The 22,397-nt window shown below is 48.9% G+C and overlaps 1 protein-coding gene across 2 annotated transcripts in view; it reads right to left on the bottom strand.

Annotated features, from left to right (window-relative positions):
* LOC121087133 (mitogen-activated protein kinase kinase kinase 3-like) overlaps nucleotides 1-21,853 on the bottom strand; it is an 82,184-nt gene extending 60,331 nt beyond the window's left edge. For both annotated transcript variants that reach the window (XM_040591814.1, XM_040591815.1), the window contains exon 1: nucleotides 21,711-21,853. The gene's annotated coding sequence lies outside the window, so the exon portion shown is untranslated. The remainder of the gene's footprint in view (nucleotides 1-21,710) is intronic.
* Nucleotides 21,854-22,397: the final 544 nt, after the last annotated feature.

The following is a 22,397-nucleotide window of genomic DNA, read 5'->3' as shown; positions in this document are numbered from 1 at the left end:
GCAGGTATCTTTAATACATTATACTTGTAATGTATTTTTACATCATTTAATGCAACTCTAAAGCAATACTCTACCTTTAACGCATTGCATTTTGTGGCAGCCCTATGGGATAACACCCACTTGGGGAACAGCCTAACAGCAGGACATGGAAAGTCAGCCCCAGAGGCAGCCTGTATCAAAGCAGAATTTAGTATCAAACCTGTATTTAGGCCTTTCAAATTCCAGCCAAGGTTCCTCAAGGCTGGACCAGCTTTCCTCTGACTGCATGGGATAAAAAAAACCCTGAGTCTAGGCAGCTCTCAGCAGCAACGTACGCTCCACATGTCCCTCATGGCAAGCATGTCCCTAACAGCCCTTCCCAAGTCTCTGGCTGTTGCCAAGTGCTACTCATGGCTATCCGCTAATCTGCCCAAAACTGCTGCAGAAGCGGGTTCAGTCCCTTGGTATGCTGCACGGAGCCAAAGCTCTGTGCCCCACCACAGGTTGTTTGGGTTTTTTTTTTTCCTCACAGAGAAACTTAAGGAGTATAAACCTGAACCTGCTGGAGTCAGTCCTGCTCCAGTGAAAAAACTCATTTTAGACTGAATGAAGGCATAACCCACCTAAAGATGGACACCTTTCAAAGAGCAGTACGATAGAAGTGATCGGCGAAGACCAATCCACTTTAGCTGGCCGATAAGCACACATAAACCTGTGTGACAGCATGAGTAAATGAAGAGACATCTTGAACACTCCAGACTTGCATGGGAAGCCTAAGACATTCCTGTTCTGCAGTCACTGCAGGCAACACTGCCCCAAAGTCAATGAGAGCTGCATACGCCAGGACACAGACACAAACTCTGGAGTGTTAAAGCACCATGGATTGAGCAGAAGCAGTAGAAAAATGAAAATCTCCCAGCTCAGTCAAATAGATTTAAACACAATAACAAATCTGAAGTGAACCATGGAATGACCACAAGCGTGGATTAAAATGATTTTCTGCAGCTCCAGCGCCTCGGTGCTGGCAAGCAGGAGGATATTTATCCAACCTATTTTGAGAGAGACGAGCAGGAAGGGAATGCGATAAGAAAGCAGCAGAGGCGGAGACATACATGTGCCCCAAAGTGCGTTGTTCCTTTTGCTGCTGCAGCTTCCTCTCAGGACAGCATCATTTAGCCTAAGAGCCCACAGCCACCAGGGACTCTCCTCTATCCTTTTCTAAGACAGAGAAGGAGACAAGGAAATAACACACTTGGAAAGGTTAAAAATCCTGTCTTGAGGAGCAACAGTTGGTCTACGCAACACTGAATCGAGAGCACACCCCCACCAAGAAAGCAGTATAAAAATTCCAACTGAGTATAACAAGAGCAGGAAACAGCCCAAATCTTCACTGCTTTTGCTTTCAGAACCGATGCAGGCACTTCCAGCAATTAAGCTGCATGCAGAGTTTGCATCAAGGGCCACATGCAGATAGCCTGGATTAACCCTAAATTCCTCTGATACCCCAGGTTAACTCTCCTATCAGCATAATAGACTTTTCTAATGGCTTTCTGGAGACCTTTCAGACCTTTGCCATCCGTATCTAGTTACAAAAGCATGCACCTACAGGAACCATGCAAACAAACCCTGGAAAAAACCAGGTGACCTTTCCATCAGCAGAGCCCTACCCTGTGCTCTTCTCCATCACCTCTGCCATAGCAAGCCCCTGAGACCCCACTTGCCCAGCTCTCGTGAGTGAACAAGCCCCTGCACACAGTGCAGGAAATTTCCACGGGTACACCAGAGAAAAGAGGTTTTCTATTTTAGCAAATCTTGTCAATCCTGAGCACAGCCAGCCTTCAAATTGGACTGCAAACACTGTCGATTTCCGTGGCTTCCCAAAAATACATACCAGCAGCTTCCTGTTACAGAAGGACAAATTCCTGTTTCTAATACAAATTCTGTTCTTTTATTATCTCCCTTAAAAAACGGAGGGGGGGGGGGGGGGAGAAGGGGAAAAAATAAGGGGTAAAAAAAAGGAAAAACCACTTTTCTACTCCAACACACTTCAAAGCGGCATCCCCCTTCTCCTCCAGCTAAGCTCCCTGGTCAGAGCCTCCAAGGGCTGGCAGTTTACAATACAAACCAGCGAGCATCCAAAACAGGGCTTCCACTTTGCCCTCCACTGCTCCCACAGCTAGCGGAACCAGTCTCCACTGTAAATCCCTAAATCTCCACTGTCAATCTACAAACTACTGCCCTGGTAACCTCACCACGCACAAATATGTCTCCTATCAAGCAACAGAAGTAAGAGCTCAGCCAAGTGTCGGCTCCCGGGGATCTTGAGGCAATACATTACTCGTATTCCAGGTTTGCATTGTGCACGCAAGACAGACTTCAGCTGCTCGTGTCTGCTCAGGAAACTGTTGGAAGTTACTTAACCTGCAGAAAAGCCCAGTATAGATGCTCTCATCTAGAACAAACGCAGCTTCGATTTGACTGAGTTGAACTCAATTCTGCTGCCGAAGTGGCTCAACTCCTTTACAGCTACTTGAGCGCAGAACATGAGTACACATGAGAGCTGTATGCAAAATTATTAATCCACTTTAAAAATTAATCCCGGGTTTTCCCTTCTCTCCCCATACTCCTGGCTGGGAAGGGATTCAGCAACACTGAGTTCAAGGGAAACACCACCAATGTACTCTCTATCTAGACATGACTCCAGCTTCTGTGCATTTAAGTTGTGGAAAGCAAAGTAGGGGAGGAAAGGATGAAGAGGAGCAATTTTTCCCCACATGTGAGGGAAGACAAAAAAGTGACTGGAAGAGACTTACTAGGAGTAAGGATGTAGGATGGATGTTAGGAAAGTGGGAAAAGCGCAGTCCAGCATTGAGAGCCTATTACTCTGCAGCCTATTACTGATTTGAAACGGGATTTACAGTATCACCTACCCCAAAAAGGACTATTTCCCCCCCCACAGAGGCTCAGCATCCAACATCAAACAAGGTCTCCAAGCTGGGATGTCTTGCCACTACTGCAGCACAAGCAAATGGCATCTTCCTCTGCAGTTTATCATCCCCAGGCTTCCAGGGAAAGCAGCACCTACTTACTCCTGCCTGAGCACCACTTAACACTTTGGTTTGAAGGTGTAGGGACACACCACCGTAAAAAAATAATAATAAGCCACAGTTGCCCCTGAAATATGGCTCAGCTGGAAAGCTACTCAAACTAGCACTGCTAAAATTGGGACTTTCCTTGTTTTTTCAAGCGGCAGGGAACAACATGTTGGGCTCAGAGAGTTTAACAAGCAAGAGTCAAGCGGAAAAAATCTCTCCTTTTTAAGAGTTGACCACATTAACTTTCAGCAAATTTCCGGGAGTCCTGCCAGGGCGCTGGAGTTTTGTATACTACGGAACTGTTAAAAATATTATTGTAAATGTTATTTTCAAAAAGCTTCAGAGGCCAGGGCTGGGGTAGTGTTAAAAACAACAGCAAAGCAAATGAGATTGGTTTAATGGTGAGAATACAAACGTACGCATGCTGATAGCTCAGTCAAACAGCCTGCAGGCTTGGCAAAGACCGATTCAAATGCAAAGAGAGTGGTTGAAATATTACAGGTTTCCTCAGACCATCTCAACCTCATCCTTATAGTTGACCTTGTGCACACAGAACTGCCCTGGAAATGGGATCCATATTTCAGGGCTACACAAAAGAACGGCTGAATTTTGGTGACACTTCAGACACGTAAGGCCCTATCCACATGGCATTTTCCACTCAGGTTATTCAAAGGATGTGACACAGAGGTAGCCAAAAAGCAGCCATTTAGACTACGCATCTATAGATGTGGCACTTAGGGACATGGTTTAGTGGTGGACTTGCCAGTGTGAGGTTTATGATTGGACTTGATCTTAAAGGTCTTTTCCAACCCAAACAATTCTATGGTTTTACGTTTATGGGCATGAACTGGGATGGACTTTTTGCAAACACACATGTGACCAGGCCTGGTTTGCAGGCATATCTCCCATGTGGGCTCAAGGGACACTTCAGGAGACAAGATGAGGAGGAAAAACACCCGACAAACCTTTTCTGAGCATGCACTGATCAGGCTGCTAAGCAAGAAGTGACATACATGCATCAGCACAGCTCACATAAGGAGCAAGCCAGTGCAGGAACTACAGCACGTGAAACCTGACAAACAATTCTATATGAACAATCATCAGCTGATTTTTCTGCTCCCTATTTTTGGGTGCAGCACCCCAAAACTGCTTAAGAAAGATTTTTTCACAACACGTTGCTGGGAGATGTGTGCTTAAGCCACCATGCATGATGGACAATACCTTTAGCTGGTGACCCAGCCAATGCAGCTGTATTCAACAGCTGCTTCTAAAGAAGAAAATCTCTTGAGCCATCCTGTTGATTCCAGCACAACACATACATAGAATAAGAGCTTTAAAACCTGCATGACTCCAGCCGTTAACTTCCATGACAGCCCTTTAAAACAGCCATTGATCTCTTAAACTCATCCCTCTCAACACTTTCTCTTCTCACAAATTAGTTTGTAAATTAAATGTTGCAGACAGCATGCTGCAGTAAGTTATTTTTTTCAGTTAGTTTCTTTTCTTGCTTTACAGTCATAATCCTTTTACCAAATTCAGTGAAATAATCAGGAATGCATACTGGCATAGAAAATAGCTTTGTTTTTCCATAGAGATCTCCAACTTCTGGAAACCCATGAAACAAAGGAAATCAAAAGGATTAGAAAGAACTCTATCAGAAAAAAAAAAAAAAAAAAAAAAAAAAAATCAGACAACACAGCCCTATCAGGTCAAAGCTAATTTATTTTTACACACACACACACATATATATAAACAGAGAGGTCAAGCAAAGCAAATTTCCAGAGAACACACGTGGTCCCCACCTGTTTGATTTTTACTCATATCAAGGTCTGCACAGCACAGAACTATGCCTCTACTGAACAACTTGGACTTGTTACAGAGGAACTGTCTCCTTCAGCAGCTAGTGGAGACGAACCAATTTGCAGATGCCCTGATTACACCCCAAAGCCCACTTCAGTCCCAGCATACTCAGTACCTAAATGCAGATTTTTAAATCAGGCACTGAAGTGACAAAGTCTAAAGGATCCTCACCTCCTGCAACCCAGTACGTTCATCTCCCCAGAAGCCAGCCAAGCCAGGATTATTTAAACACACAGCCCTGCCTGCAGAGGATGAGGGTCTGCAGCTAGAGGAGAGCACTGTTCTGCACCATTTCCCCTTTTACAGGGAAAAATCCTGTCCTGACAGTTACCTGTGCATTTATAAATCAGAAAGAATGCAAGTTACACCAACAGAAACACTGATTCCAATGGACATAACCACCCTAAGTGAACACAGCAAAGGGAAGTTGTATCTCTATGTATAAGATAAAAGCCAATACAGAAGAGTGTTGTACTTTCTTCCTCCTGCAGGTTTTCATGGCTTTATTTTTTGGTTTCTCCTCAAATGACTGAAGACTTTGCAGGAGGGAAATTAAAACAGAAGAGCGTTATCTGGAAAAGTTAGGCTTCAGGCCTTTTCTGCATTCCTGGAAAAAGCAGAAAGAAGAAGGAGCAGAAACCAAAAAGAGGAATAGATACAAAACATTCAGATGAAATATGCCCTCAGAAAAGCATCTGTCTCAGAGCAAAATCTTTCCTGAGAAAAGCAGTTGGGAGAAAAGCATCTGTGCAGCACCAGTCTGCTATCCAGCATCAGAAATGAAGTTTCCATGAACAAAGCTTTATGCCAAAGAGCTGCAAAGCCAATGTTGTGCAACAGAGAACATGGCCTGAGAGCCAGCATCCGCACCGGAGACTGGGACACTCAGTTCTCCATGCGAATGATGGCAAGCAGGAACCAACCCCGTCTCTGTAGGTTTGACCTCTAAGAGTATCAAGTGTATTACAGACTTTATGACTGGCCCAACATGCTATAACATGGAGGTTAACGCTAGGTGACCAAGCTCTGGACCAGAAAGGAGGGAGTTCCATCCCATCCCCTAGGTGGGCAGCAAGACCTCATAGCAGGATCAGGGCTCTGAAGCCATTGTGCCATCTTCCATGCTCATCCTACCTTCTGGCTGACCCACTTTCTGTCACTTGCAACATCTCGCTGAAAGCACACAGATTAACACCTGTATCCCCTGTGATTTGTCCTACCAGCCTTTGTATACCACCATTTACCCTCAGCCTGCTGCGATCAATAGTCCCTCTCGCAGCCATCCCACCGCACAGCTTCCTCTTTAACAAGCCACAGCCTCACCCCTGCAGCCTGTCTAGATTTGATTGATCACAAGGTGACTTTCTAATCGACTGCAAAGCCAAGGGCTGAGGACTAATTGACTACTTTCTGCTCTCTCAGCAGCTACCTGGTTATTTTGCTCCTTCCTCGTGGGCAAGAAGCGTGAGCTCCACAGCACATGGTGAGACCAGGACTTGAGGATTGGCCCCCAAGAGCCACTGCAAAATTTGCAAGATCCTTTTCTTGGTCATGCCACTTCTGCCATGCAAATCTGGATTGAGATTAGACCAGGGGGAGGAAGCAGAGCTCAGCAAGTGCTTGGTGGCAAGCGAAGATGAAAAGACGTGCTGTGGTTTTGGGCAGAAGGACCATGATTCTGCACAGCTCCAGGACACCACTGTCTCCACAAGCTGCTGGTTTACGCACGCCATCAGTGGGGTCGTGATGGAGTTATGAAATAGAAACACGTGGGTCAGCTTTCAGAGAGGTTTCCTTCTCCTTGTCCTCTTGACTTTAGTATCACATGAACTTAAGTACACTTGCCTTAATGCGTGACTAAACACAATAAAAAATAAGCCATCAACAGATCAGGAACCAGACTGGGCAGCACACAGCCATACACTCACACAACCTTACAGGTCTGCAGAGCACTACGTATTGCCCAAAGTGCTCAGGGACCCCCAGGTCTGCCCTGCCTCTCCTGCCAGCCCTTCACCATCCAATTTTCATGTAGCTGTGGCTCTGCAGAGCCCAGGCACAAGCTGTTGCTTGCTCTAGCACATACAAGGCAGCTTCTTCTGGAGAATGAGAAGCAACCTTGAGTTGCCCAAACTGTGCCACCCAGAGTCATCATGTAATGGTGACCTGCGTCCCCTGTGAAAGGCAGGTCTTGGCTGCTGCACCAGCTCTCCTGCATTCCCCAAGCCCCGTGGAGGGAAGGTGAGGAAACAGAGGAAAAAGCAGATCCCAACTCTAAATCCAGCTTAGGGCACTGCAGAATGTAAGGCTGAGAGAGAGCATGACAGCTCACCAAGGCCAAGAGCAGTCTGCAAGGCAGGCAGAGCGATGAGTAATTTCCTCTCCTACAGCATCCAGCCTGGTGCGGTGCAATGGAAAGTCACAGGCAGCAGAAGGCTGTGGGCTTCTTTGGCTATCTCTGAGGAATTCTGACCTGAAGACTTTCTGAAGAGAGAAGCCTATCACCCCTGAGACCATGGACCAACCTTGAATTGTCAAGGCAGCTGCACAACACCTCTGAACTGGATGACTAGTTGCTCAGCTGCTCCAAAATCAGGTCACTTATTGGGCACAGCGGGGAAACAGTCCTAACTACTTTTAGAAGAAAGCTCTGGAGAAATACAGTTCAACTCAATATTGATTCCCACAGCCCCATTACAGACAGACAGAATTAATTTCCAGGATGGAAAGAAACATATGCCTGCATATCAAAACAAAATACAGAAGCCTTTCCAGTTCTTCAGCTGCATTTCAATGGAAACCAGAAGGCTGTCACGATGGAAAGATTTCAGTTTTCTAATTAATCCTCCCTGCTGAGCATTTAGTGCTACTAATTGATGAGGAGAGGCGGTGTCCAGACAGCGTTTGCAATTGCTTTTTACATCTTTAGACCAAGTTTTCTCTAGATTAAATAATAATAATAAGGCAGATTTTCTCCCTGCATGCACTGTGCCCTGCTCCAGCTCCCTCCTCCCTAGAAGATGTCTAGTTGAGGGAAGGGAGGCAAAGCCCATGTCGGAGCTCGTTTACAAGTGTTGGACGTTTTCCTGGAAAACGTCATCTGTGATACTGTCACTTCCACAGAACACGCCAAGAGAAAGGCCATCAGTGCCAGGGACACTGTCTGTACCATGAAACACCCAACCCCTACCCCCCATGGATGTAGGGAATAGCTTCTCCTGATTCAACAGAGCAATCTCTCAGCCAAGAGATGTCCCGTAACACCCCCAGAAAATACACAAATTGCACTGTGCTGTCAAGAAACAGATCATCAGGTCCCACAGCACAGCCCCAGGGGCCCAACACAGTGTCACCACCAGCAAGAACATCTCACTGGTGGCAGATCAGGCTTGGTTGCTCCCCTGTGGTCCTGATCTCTAATCCTAAATATTGATCTCACACCACTGTTGACCAGGAGACACCTCTGGAGCCAGCAGATTGATCCTAAATGCAAAAGCCAACACAGTCCTAACACGAGAAGGCAGTTCAGCACATACCTGGATATGAAATTTCTGATCTCATCCCCTATCTATTAAGCACATGCTCTAGTTTTTTCCTGAATTAGTTAAGGACAGAATCTGTCCCTTTATACTCGACACTCAGCTATTTCAATCTGGGAGATGCTAAGTGCTCTGAGCTGCAAATGAAATCAGGGAGTGCAAAATGGAAAAAAAAAAAAGAAAAAAAGAAAAAAGAAAATACACGTGCATGAGGCTGTGCTATGGTTACCGACGAGTAATAAATGAAACAGTGTTGATGGTCCCCAAGCTCTGGCCTGAAACTCCAGCACTGTTCTGTTTGTCAGAGCAATAGCATTTCCACCTGCACCTTTCTAACATCTCCTCCGGGCGTCTTTACACACCACTGTCATAGATCACAGCCAACAGAGGCCAGGCCAGCTGTGCAGATGTCTAGCTGGCTGACCTCTCCTTACCAAAGAGCTTCTAACCCCTCCCCCCCCACCCCTTATTATTAGTTTTCAAACCACCTACTCCATCATAAATATAAAGTAAAATTAGTGTATTCCTGGAATGTTAAAGACAAGCTGATGCCTGCACAGTCTCAGCAAGTCAATGGGAAGGCTGCAAGCATGCAAAGAATGTTGAGTCTAGAGCTTTTGGACCTTTTACTACAAAATCCTATTGCTGCAAGAAGCTTGTGCATATGCAAGTCAAGTCATGCATGTGCAGAACCCCTCACCTGCATGGGCTGGCTGCTACTCTTCCATAGTACCCTGAGTAAACTACTCCTGTTTGCCCAGCAGTCTATTAATAAATATACACCAGGGAAAAAAAATCGCACGCCAGCAGGGAGGTGGACAAGATGATCTAATAGGACCTTTTCCATCTCTTAACTTTTATGCTTAGTCACAGGATAAATATCTCCCACGTTGTAAAGAAAGCAGGCAAGCAAAGACAGCATGTTATGTTGGGAGAGCGTTGCCCTCTTTAGCCATTTCATTTTCTGGATGTTATTTCACTCACACTAACAGGACTTACCCAAAGAGAGTTAAGCAAAGGAAAACTTCCATTTGCCTGGGTTTTGGCTTCAGTGAGCTCCAAGGCACCCAAGCAATTCTGCTAATTCCTGTCCCAGCAGCCACAAGCAGCACAGGGACCTCATTTCTGTATTATCAGAGTCCTTGTGCTTCTCTGAGCACTCAAGCCTGATCCTATCCAACATGGAGAGGCACTCCATGTACTTTTGCAGAAAACAGGTTGGCAAGAGAACAGACAGCAAGCATCGCCTCCATCAACCAGCCAGGTCAAGCTTCCTGCGACAGACTGTCAGAAAACAGCTTAAAAAAAAAAAGCCAACAAAAAAACCCGAAAAACAACCAACCACCCCTGAAAGGGAAATGCAAGGAACCAAAGGGTTTGAGTAGAAGGGAATCCAATGCAGCTCTGATAGTACAGCTTACATTGCTATTTGCATTGACATGGATTTGTGCCACTAGCAGCACTAAGGCCCTCTCTTTAAGTTTTAATATGCAAAAGAAGTGGTTACACAGAGAAAGGTCCAGCAACTGCATTACTTCAGCATTTCCAAAGCCTGTTCAAGCAAAGCATGCACCACCATGCAAGGTTTCTACAACAGACCACCCTCACACATAATCCAAAGAGCAACTGAAAGCCTCAGGATCACAGATCTGCAAATTTCACTATGTATATAGAAAAAGGGGTTTTTTTCCTTAAATTACTTAAAAACCCAAACAAACAACAAACTACACATCCTAAAACCCCCAAAAGCCACATAATCTAGATCTCTTGCAACAAGACGGACACCAGGGATGGGGAAGCAACACTGCAAAGGGAGTTGGGAGTAGAAGGTTTTGCTTCGTTTTCTAGTTCAGCTGCTGGACCATGGGATAAGCCTGAGCATTGCCAGTTCTCATAGGATTCAGTGCTTTTCTTTAGCACCCAGTTCCTGGCGTCACATGATTACATCAGAATCCACACTTCCTTTTTTTTGTTAAAAAGAAATACTTGTAGATGTCAGAAGTTGAAGAAAGAAGTGTAAGTCACTAAGATTGAAATGCTCAAATAAAAAGAAATAGAAAAAAATATTTAAAAAAAAATCACTGGTTTAAACTTAATTATTCATTTTTTGGAGGCAAGAATGTGATCCAGGACTCTTTTCCCCCAATACTATACACTGGAAACCTTGGACTGGGCAGGGAATGACTTAGTTGGGGGAGGCGAGTGTTCCAACATCCCCATTTGTGAGTTACAGATGAGAAAACACAGGTTTCATAGCAACACCTGCCTAGAAGCTAGGTAGCCCCTTTGATCTACCTCGATGCTTCCCGAGTCATAAAAGCGTTATGCATTGGGAGATGATATGAAGGCACAGCTGTTAAAAAAAAAAAAAACCAAAAACACCAAAACCAACTGTAACACAGCAGAAGAGCTTTCCAAATTTTGCTTGCACTTACTTTATCCAGCATTAAGCAGGGTAAAGCCCTGGAAGTCAGCCATGCCAGCTCACCTGCTGACATCCTCTGCTCACTGAAACGACTGGATTTACAGCCCCTGCTGGGTCTTGCCCACCAGAAATACCTTCTGGTAATAACTAATCTGTAAAAAAGGACTTTGCCTTCTGAAAAAGCCTTTGTTGGCTCTTACACAGCTCAAGCTGTGCTGCTGCTGAGCCCTGGGGCAGGGCTTCAGCACAGTGTGCTAGCCACCATGGCACTGCAGGCATGTGGGCTACAGCTAGCTACTACTGAAGAGCAACGAATTTCAGCCCCGTATTCAAATATCTGCAAGTGCCATGAAGAGGAGAAGACTGCAGGTTACATTTATTTCCTTTTTTTTTTTTTTTTTTTTTTTTTGCATGGAAGAAAGCTATTAAGATCTAGAAGACCTGAATCTGGGGTGTGCTATGCTATGCATTGAACACACGGTAAAAGGAGGTAAACACCAACTACACTTATGATTAAGCCAGTGGTCTTTATCCTGCTCTGCCCAAAGCTAACTAAGATGCAGAGAAATTCAGGAGGAGGAGAGCAGGAAAGACCTGAGAAATCTGGTGCACCTGTGCAGGGTGCTTGCACAGGCAGCAACAGAGCCAAGCCCAGGGGGTACTGTCCATCACCCCGACTGGAGCTCAACTGTGCCATTCCTCCAGCAAGGATTTGCTTTTAACCAGCTGTGCAGCCAGAGATGATAGCAAGTCAGCTGTTCCTGCCTCACAGAACACACACAGGGGCAGAAAAAGAGAGCCTCAATTTTCTGCTGGCCAGCGTATCTGGGTTTCTGTATTATCTCATCTTTGAGATTACAAGGAAGTGAGCACAAACCTGTTCAGTCACATTGTTCCCACTCACCCCTGGCCGACAGCCGGGCCATTACGCTTCTGTGTTCCTGCTGTTCCCAGGACAGAGCTGCTGCCCTTCTGCAGCCCTTGGGCAGCTCCAACCCATTCCTGTAGCACACCCGGACACGCTTCTGCCTGCCCCAGCTGTGGAATTTATCCACAGCCAAGCACTGGCATAGAACACGCACAGCACGAGAGGTCGGTCCACATCTATTAAATTCCTGGACTCCGCTAACATTGCTGCATACAGCGTTCCTTGCTCATTTCGCCACCCGCACAGCACGAGCACATTAAATCCACCGCACCACGTATCTCCCTATTCAAACAATTACTTTCTGCTTACAGAGGATTTCCCCTCCTTCCTCGCTGCCTGCTCTCAGGTGCCAGCCAGGGCTGGCTAGGCTTGGGAAAGATACTGCAGAGGCTGCTGCAACCTGGCAAAACGCTTGGGGACCTCCTGCTATCTGAAGTTCTCACACAGCTGTAGCTGCTCTGATTCTCCTCCAGATAATGCTAATCCTGCTGCACTTGGCTCTCAGGGATGGAAGTGCTACTCCTTTTAGACTGCTCAGACAAAACTGAAAAGTGAATGAAGGGCTGACAAATAAATAAATACTTTAAAAAAAAAAAAACCCCAGACTGACACTAGAACACCTCTTGCTAATACCCTTTGCCTTGCTGCATCACCACAGAATCAGTCCTCTATCTGAGCAAGCATTATCAACAAAATAACTGATGCAATTACAGTTTTGTTTGCAGAATTTTCTCTGCACCTCCTTCTCCTTCCCCAGGAGGACTCATTTTAAAAGAAAAATACCACCCATAATGTTTCTGTGCTTGCTTATTTAAGAGAAAAATACAGCATACAGCTCTGATGTTAGTACCTTTCCCCTTTTTATGGCAAACTACAACTAAATGAAACATGCTACAAAACTATACAGGCATGGAAGTTACAGGTCTTTCCCCCCGCCCCCCTTTTTCAAATGAAATCAGTATTTTATTAGGCTAGCTCAAAAAACCAGATCACACATCCAAAGAAACAAGTTTGGAAATCCCCCTCCCTCCACCCCCACTGCTATTTGCTAAGGAAACCAGCTGCCCAAACCCAGCCAAAAAATGATCTCAGCCATTCTTAAGAGAGCCTACAGTGCATTTTCATGAGTCATGGAAAGCAACAGCTCGTTGCTTTGGTAATGCTAGGTAAGCAACTGGTCATCCATCCACCACCAGACTTTCAGCCGCAATTCAAAGAGCAGACCATTTCTTGACAGGTTACGTCAGAGACTGCCCCAAAAGAGAGCCTCACAGCAAGTTTACCTTGCAGAAAGTTTCAGAGGACATGCCACAAAGTCTGTCCTATAAAAGCATTTAGCAAAGCCAGGAACTGCCATGGTTCTGATCCCTGTATGCCAGGGGTGTTTACCAGTGCCCCAGCTCCCAGCCCGCGCTCTCCGAGCAGGCAGAGATGCCTGCTGCAGGCAGCAAAGGGAGGGGGAAGCAACAAACGGAGGCAGGGATTAGCAAGAAGGCAACAAGTGCCTTACCCATGCTCTTCCCACAAGCCAGAGCAGATAAGAAACCTGCTGCCTGCCAGACCAAAAAACAGTAAGTGAGCAAGCACACTTATAGTAAGAATTGCAGGATGCTTCACCCACCAGACCCATTCCAGCACATACACACCGGACTCGATGCATATATGCACACAGGCACATGAAAGGCATACCTGAGCTTTCATCAGTCCCTGACCATATTGCTTGCTCTTCTCATTTCTCAAGGACTGCAAGCTAACAGCCAGAAGGATGCCAACCTGCTATTAAGCAGAGCATTGCTGTGTCTACCTACAGCTCAAGACTCACACAAACAACACACATGCAATTTATCCAAGCACTGCAAAGGGAAAAGCAGGCTTTTAATATACATTATATACATAATTTCCCTACATCCTCTTTGGGTGAGGGAGACTACTGAAGAGCGTAACTCAAAGCCCTCAGTGACAGTCCCGTTCCTAACACGGCCATGAAGATGATGGTGGTCCATGATGCAGCCTAGAGCCCTTCAACCATACCTGCCCAAGGCACCCATCTGTCAAAACCCAGGAGTGAGGTTTTGAAAATCCAGCCCAAGACAAGTCAGGGAGGTGGGAGGTTCCCCTTGCAGCAAGGGGAGACCCTTTCCAACACATCCCATGTTCTTCCACAAGCACCTCCCACCAACTCCCACAGGAAACACACAGCCACCGCTGCCAGACTGCCAGAGAAGCTCCTGCAGAGGTGACATCAGACTACACCTCTCCGGCAACACCTACTACAAAAGGCAAATAAGCTTCTCACATAATGATGAACTGGGTACTGGAAGTCTTGCTCCATCTCGTCCAAGTCCCCAACAGCTTTGGGACTCTCCATGGCAGTCCAGGACGAAAGCACAGTGTGCCACACCACCTCCTTGGTACAGCCCAACCAGCTTCCTGAAGGGGAAGTTCTCCAGCACATTATTTCCTGGACATAGACCAAGGCTGAAACTAGCTCTTCCCCAGCTTTCCCTCCATGAGACAGTTACAATCTTCAGCAGCTTTTACGCTGGGTCCAAAACCAATTGTTTGGCCTCACCTCCTGTAACATAAACTGCAAACAGAAAACACACACCCTCACCCCTCACAGCCCCATCCTGAAGGCAACCAGGCATGCACCAGGTGTTAGTCACACCGGTAATGCCACAGGTGAAATTGCCAAAATATTGCGATGATTAAACATTTTCTCTCTTTTTCTTGAGTCATCAGACAGGTAACACAGTGACACATCGTGCACATCTTTAGCCTCAGCAGGCATCCCCAAGCCAAACAAAAACAGGCAAGAGCAGGCACGGTCCCTCAGATCCTTCACACTCAATAGATCATTTCTGAGGTAAAGCCAAGCCAGACTTCAGACAGAGATCATCATGAGGGTACACAGAAAACAACATAGCTGCCCTTTCATCCGAGCCACCCATGGCTTGAGTCAGGGTCCAGGAGCACTCCCTATTCCCCAGGAAGCACAGCCAAAAGTGACAGTATCACAAGAAGTGGAGCAAGCAAATCAGTCCAGGCCACCAGTGAAGCAGATCCTCCCAGCCAGCAACACCAGCATGAACCATCCTAGCAGGAAACAGAGGATGGGGAGTGGGAGGGAGCAACAGGCTGTGTGGTCCCACATTCAGACAGCCCTGATGGTCCTCTCCCAGCCTCAACATCCAGAAGGCTGCAACAAGAGATGTCAGCAGGGGTTTCCCTGGCTGCTACCATCAGAGGAGCAGCTCCTGGAGGAGTTAAGAGGAGCCAAGTGCAGTTTTCCAGTGCAAACCCAAGAAACAAGCATGACAGGACTTGCCCCGCCACAATTTTTCCAAAGCACTGTAATTGGCCCCCCTGCAGTCCCTGTTCAGAAAGAATACAGAGTGACAGCACTAAAATGACACCTTTCCCTACCATTTTCCCTCTGGCAAAGCACTGCACAGCTTGGGAGTAGCTCGAATGCACCCTGCTGCTGGGTTTATCCCAGGCAGCAACAGCATTCAGAGACAGACCTTGAACCTTTCAATAAAACCCATGATGCAATAAACTAAGCACAGCTCAATACAGCCTCTGTTTATCTCTTTTACTTGCCACCAGCACCATCCAAAGAGAAATAACCGAAATATCTTGCATATTTCTCTAATGACTCTTGCTACTCCGCTAGCACCCGAACTGAGGGACTAAGACCAAGAAGCAGCAAATGCATTCCACGGGTTTATTAACCGGGTGCTCAGGTTTCCCAAAAGCCACTCACTCTCCAAGCGGAAAGCCAGCAGAAGGATTGCAGCAGAGAGATCAGTGCTGTAGGTTTGTGCTGAAAGGCAAACCGAAGGCATCAAGGCTGCAGCATGAGCACCTCACTCAGCAAGGAAAGCTTTTCGTGAACCTGTCCCAGCCTGGTATCTTTACTGAAGGAAGCCTCATCAATCCAGCAAAACAAGCGCTGCTCCACACTACATCAATGCACTGACCAATCTCAACAGAAGTAAGCCCAAATCTCTGATCTCCTATTTCCAAGCACTAGTTATTCATCACTTACACACTCCTGGACCACTCTGCCCCACCATCTCAGCCTGCACATCTTTCTCCAGCCACCCACTTCTGAAGCCAACTATATTATTTCTCCTGCAGATACCAAGCTATCAACCCATCAGCATCCCCCAGTGACGGATAACGCTAGCAGCCACCCCTCTGCAATGACATTGCACTGACCCAGCATGTAAAAAAGGGACAGTCCCACGCAGGGCACTCCCCGAGTAGTGACAGAGAGGAATAGGTGAGAGGCTGATGGGAAGAGTATATTTAAAACAGGTTTTCCATGCATGCACACTTCTTTCCTTCAGTTCATCTTCACCACCAGCTGTAACAGGCATCACCCTACACTATTTTCCCCCAGCCATTTTCCCCAAACAAGCCTTCCTTATCACAGCACTCAGGATGCCCCACACAGGGGATGCCCCAACCCTTTAACCCAGATCAGAAGCAAGATTTCCCCATTATCAAGAGCTGGCAAGAGCCAGATGTGCCCATCAACCTGCATCCACCACCCTTCTGCAAGGTCCTTATGCCTTGGGATAGGGCATCACTGCTGCCACCTTGCAGAGCAGAAGGTGCAACAGCCCACTATGAAGAGATTTACGTATCTGCGAGATTCTTTCAGGCTCTTAGAGAGCGTGCTGCACTATTTCCAGTTTACAACTAGATTATAATGATCTGACCTCTGCTCAACCACAAAAACCCAAAGAAGTTGTAGCACAAAACCACTAAGCAATCCAAGTAATCCACCATCCTCATCACGACAGACTTCCGTGTACATATCTATCTAATAGAATAGTTCAGCTGGAAGGAATCTACAATGGTCATCTAGTCTAACTGTCTGACCACTTCAGGACTGAAGGAAAGGGACATCACCAGCAAGGACAGATCTCAACAGATACCCAAAAGCAGCAGCATCTTCCTCTGAACCTCTTTAACCTCTGCACCAGGACAGCAGCAGCAGAACTTGTAGCACAATACAGAGTTCACTTTTGCAGATGATGTTTGGGCTAACAACTGTTATGTGCAAAATTTCCAATAGACCCTTGGGGATTTGTAGGCACTTGGAAGCTACTCTTCAAGAAACACTTTCACATGAACAAGGCAAACACAATCACTCCAGGACAGTCCTAGTAGTGTAGGAGCACTCAAAGAACCGCAGAGGCCACAAACACCCTGTTTGTGTTGGATTTAAGATATTCCTACCTCCTTCGCAAAGCCTTATCTCACAAATTATTTTCCCAAAGCAACTGTACAGAATTATTTTTTTTTCTCCCCTGAATCATCTAGCTATCAATTAGATGACTTCTGTTATTTGGCACACAAGCTCGGGGTCATAGCAGGCTTGCAGAGCGCCTCTAATCCACCCACCCAGGGCTATTTTTTCAAGCAACGTGGTCTTTAATTACCACCTGAACACTCAACCCATCCTCCCACCCTCTCCGAGGACCTGGCCCGCACACATGCTGTTTACACAGCAGCCCACGCAGTAGCTTGGCTGGCTCCTTACAGGATCTGTCCCGTGCTGCTGGGCACAGCACACAGCACACACTGCCAACCGGACTTTGTCCCATGCAGCTTCTACGGTGCCGAGCCAAACCCTGGCTCGGCTCCACCCAGGGTTTCATTGCTGTTGTGGCTTGCCCTCCCTGGGCTGCCCCAAATCATCCTGCAGAGTGTAAAATTAGGGGGGCTTTCACAGAAGTGGCTATTAGTTCTGGACAAAATGCTGGCCAACCTGGGTTTACTCAGGAGAGCAGGACAGGCACCAGCCTACTGCATATTCTCATCAAATTCAGAGTCCCTTGGTCTCCACTAGCATTTATATCAGGATCTGCCAGGGTAGGAAAAAGGGTTTGGGGAATGCATTTGGGAGCTGAATCCTCCTTTTTTTAAGGGGGTATGGGCATACTTTTCACCCTTGACTTCTAAAAGCCTGAGAAAGACCAGATCAAACCTCCGGGTAGCCTTTGCAATGTCCCAAGTGCTGTGGAAAGAGAAGCTGGCACCTGAGACCAGACACAGCAATAACATGCATCAGCATGTTCCCCACCCCATGTCACCGAGACAGGGAAGTAGGGTGAAGAGCTGCACACAGCCACAGCGCTCAACCATGAGCCCACACATGCCCAGGGCGCTGAACACTTCCACCACAACCACTGCAGCGCCAGGTGAGCCGGCTTTGGCCCACACCATGGGTCCCCACCATGGCTCACACTGATAATGCATCTTCCACCATCCCAGGCTCAGCTCAGTCCCAAGCCCTGTGGCTCCAGGAACAGCTCCTGGAGCAACAGCCTCAGCACTGAAATGAAGCAAGGAGCATGAACCCCATCCTGCAGCCCTGAATCTCTTCGCTAGCCCCACTAAAGCATTCTTCTCTTGCTCTCTGTTCTTGTGCAATGTCTTCTGCTGAGAATAACTCCCCAGTGGTTTTGAAAAGGAAGGCATCTATTCTAAAGGAGATCTTTGCTTTTGATTTCATGTCTTACTAAAGATGACCTGGGACAGACCGATTGAGTTGGATACGAGTGGCATTTTAGTGACTAATGGGAAGATTACTTGGCCAGACCAGATCAGAACTGCAACGACAGACAGAAAACAAACAAAAACACATCAATGCTCTTGCCTGCTCACCCACACCTTCGCAGACAGAAAACCACTAGCCCTGTCCATCTGATGCTCACCACAGCCTTCACCACAGCAGACAAAGGCTCACACCACACAGGGTGTAGGGCAAGCCCAGGGAGAAAGCATGTTTCAGGCCCAGCTGAGACAACATTCATCACCTCTGCAACTCACCTTGCACTCGGCAAAGGCCTAAAAGGTACCAGGAAGAAACATGGTCCTGGCCCGGCATGCACAGCCGCATGCAGCGACGGGGAACGGCTCCTCAGAGGGACTCACCAAAAAGGCCTGGTCACCCATTTCCCCTTGTGGAGCTTAAAAAAATAAGAAAAGTCTGGGGACTGAGGGTAATTGTGCCAAGGGTTGGGATCAGAGGGCCATTTATAGCTTTTCTAAAAGGCATCTGAGGAAATAAAAAAAATTTGAATTCCATATTCCACTTCTTATGGCTCCGTAATGCGTTTTCCATCTCCCCAGTGCACAGCTGACATTCTGCACATTTCTGTGCACATTGTGCTCAGCCCATACTACGTGCAGAGAAGGGAGTGGAAGTGACTGAGCCCAGAAGCCTCCTGCTGCTGTCAGGCATCAGTGAGCACCAGCCCCGTTGCCCACAGCTCCTTGCTGAGGGAGCTGGGCTGCAAAGGGCTCTGGCACCTCCCGAGAAAGGTTGGCACAGTGGATACGTGTGCCTGTCCTGTGCTGGATCTCAAGATCTAGAAGAGTCCAGAGATCTGTAGAGAGAGTAACCATGTTTGCTTAGACCAGATGAACTGCACAGGCTGAACCGTAGCTAAAGAACTCTTTCTTGAGCTTTTTTCCCCCCGTTCTTTCAGATGATCTCTTCAATTAGGAGAGCCAATGTAAGCTCAGAGCAGTCGCTCCCTCCTAATTCTCATCTCTGAGGTTTGCTGCTTCTACATGTAGACAGGCTTGTACGCTTCAAAGCCAGCCTGCATTCGCCAAGCGGTCTAATAAAAGATATCCCCTCTAACAGCAAACCCTGACTCACTTCCCTCTAGCCTCGACCAGCAGGTCTCCAACAGCAGGGCCAGATCAACAAGAACAGAAGATCCTGCCAGCTTTCGCACTGGTTCCCACGTCCATCTGGGGAAAGCAGGGCTGGAAGCACATCACCTTCCGTACCACAGCAGCACACTCCATCCCGCTGCTCTGCCAGGAAGCCAGACACACCATGCAATCCTCACCGGCTTCTTCCAGATGGGAAAATTCAGAAAGCACATCAAGTCCAAGCTGCACACTAACATCACAAAGCATTATCAAGCGATAGCAACATTTTGGAAGGAAAGGAGAGAAAACTGCGCTCCTCCAGCTGCTGTAATCATTGGCTCTTTGCAACACAGTCTCTCCATCCTGGATGAAAATCCAGACTGCATCTCTCTGCATGAGCACACTTCCCTCATGGGTTCTAACAGCCTCCAAAAAAAAGAAATGCATCACCCATCAGCACACGTTGACAGGGCAGAGCTGTGGGTTTCTCATGGAGATTTAAGACCCACGGAAAAAACTGCAGCACCAAAACTCATTTAGAGAATGAAGGTATAAAAGATCCTTTAAATCCACATCCCACCAGGCTGGCAGCCCATCCAGCCTCGCATCCTGCCTCCAACAGAGAAGCTTTTACAAGCTGCAAAACCTTCCTAGGGCAAAGGCTGTGCCCAGACACAGAGGTATGCTCCGTAATCTGCAAGAGCCATCGGAAACCTTGAACCCCTCTTTATACCTAATGTCAAATCAGGGATGCTGGAAACTGGATACTCCAATGCAGGTACCACAAGACACAGGTAGTCAGAAGCCAACCCCCACATGCAGCTGATTGCCCATGCACCTGAGGAACAGCTTCTTAAAGCTGCACTCTGGGCACAAATCCTGCACAGACCTACATCAAACTGCGTGTGTTGGACTGGAAATAAATTCACAAGGCACCATAGAAGGAAAGCCCCCCAAACCTCTCACGCTCATCGGAGGTGAAAGAGCTTGACCCTGGAAATCCCTGGGTCACTTAAACTCCACACACATCCCAAGTCTCCAAATCCCAAATAAGCCCCATGTTTTCGATCCGTGCACAGACAACGCATGCAGATCCTGCACTGAATCAGGAGTGGGTCTACTTCCAAGAACCACTGGATTACAAGACAAGAATTGAAAAGGAGGATGAAAGCAGCAGCAGAGGGGGAAACCACTCTCCAAGCTGTGTCGGGGCCTGCAAGAGACTCACTTGGCCACCATGCAGGACCTGGCGAGCCTGCCGGTGCACACCCACTCACACTGGCACACAGCTCCCACCTCCTCCCCCTGCCCGGCCACGCAGGGCCGAGGTTTGGTGCCAGCAAAGCGAATCATCCCAGAGCATCAGCCTGACTGGTGGCACGGCTCCCCACAACAGCCGCTCACTCCATCCAGGTGGAAACCCAGCATCCCAGCTCTGCCAGCCGGCACGGTCGCTCACGCCACACTGGTATGTGGCTTCCCACGCCCACCGCAGAGCCTTCCTCCCCACCACGCATCCCATCCTCACCGCTCAGGGCTGCCTGTGCAGAAAGGACTGCCCACGATGAGGCTGGAGAGGGCTAGCTGGGCATTCCCACAGCTCCCTGGCATGGCCGTGACACTTTCCACCGAAGCGGGACCCAAGCAAGCGCAGGCAGTGCCATACCCGCTGGCTCAGTACTTTAATGCATCCCGGTAATGGGACCGTCCGCATTAGGGTCTGATCCTGGCGCTGGCTGTCAGGCTCCCAGGGACCGGCTCCCAGGCTGACTCATGGCACCAGGCAATAACCTGAGAAAAAGTCACCCGGGCGCGCTAACACCAGGCGGGGGCTGTGCCGGGGAGCCCCGGCGCCGCGGGAGGTGAATCCCCGAAAGGGAAGCAGAACCCCCTCGCACCCCCGCACCCCTCTCGGGGAGCCGCTCCACCCCGGGCTCGCCCCCCGCGGCTCCCCAAACGCAGCCCGGCTGCACGGAGGGACAGGCTCCCACTCGCAGAGCTAGAAGGGGAGGAGGAAAAAGCCACCGAAAGCCAGACCCGGCTGCAAAACTCTCGGTCACTACTGCGAAAAAACCCACGATAATAATAAACAAATAAAATTACAAGAGCGAAAGAAACCCGCGCACCGCAGCCCGGAGCGGGTGCGGGGACCTATCGCCCGCCGAGCGCCCCTACCCCGCGGTGGCGGAGGGACTTACCGGTCCGGCGGCGCCGCTACCCGCGGAGGGCCATGCCCGGCCACTCGAGGCAGCGCGGTCCCAACGCCTGGCTCGGCTCAGCACGGCTCAGCACGGCTCGGCTCAGCTTCGCTCGGCTCAGCACGGCTCGGCACCGCTCGGCTCGGCGCGGCGGCAGCAGCGGGGCGCGGGGCGGCACGGGGCGGCGCACAAAAGCGGGAGGAAGCGGTGACGCGTGGCGCCGCCGCGGCCAATGGGACGGCGCGGGGCGGGCCGGGCTGGCCCCGCCGCTACCGACCGACCGGGGGCCGAGCGGCCGCGGTGCCGTGCCGTGCCGCGCCGTGCCGCGCCGTGCCGCGCCGTGCCGCGCCGTGCCGCGCCGTGCCGCGCCGTGCCGTGCCGTGCCGTGCCGCGCAGCTAGGGGGCGACCGAGCGGCCGGGGCAACGGAGCCCGGCCCGGCCCGGCCCGGCCCGCGGGGCAGCCCCGACCCCGGGGGCGGCTGGCAGCACGGCACGCGCTGGCACCGGCCCAGCGCCGCTCGGTCCCGGTGGGGCTGTGTGGGTCCCGACGATCGGATCAGCTCCGGTGGGGCTCCCCGGTCCCGCAGCTCCTCTCGGTCCCGGTTGGGCTCCCCCGGTCCTGCAGCTCGGGTCAGCCCCGGCGGGGCTCCCCCGGTCCTGCAGCTCGGGTCAGCCCCGGTTAGACAC

The sequence above is a fragment of the Falco naumanni genome, chromosome 4 (assembly GCF_017639655.2).
Source record: "Falco naumanni isolate bFalNau1 chromosome 4, bFalNau1.pat, whole genome shotgun sequence".
Taxonomy (NCBI): domain Eukaryota; kingdom Metazoa; phylum Chordata; class Aves; order Falconiformes; family Falconidae; genus Falco; species Falco naumanni.
The sequence above is the reverse complement of the archived record's forward strand: the minus strand, read 5'-3'. Positions and strand labels throughout refer to the sequence as shown.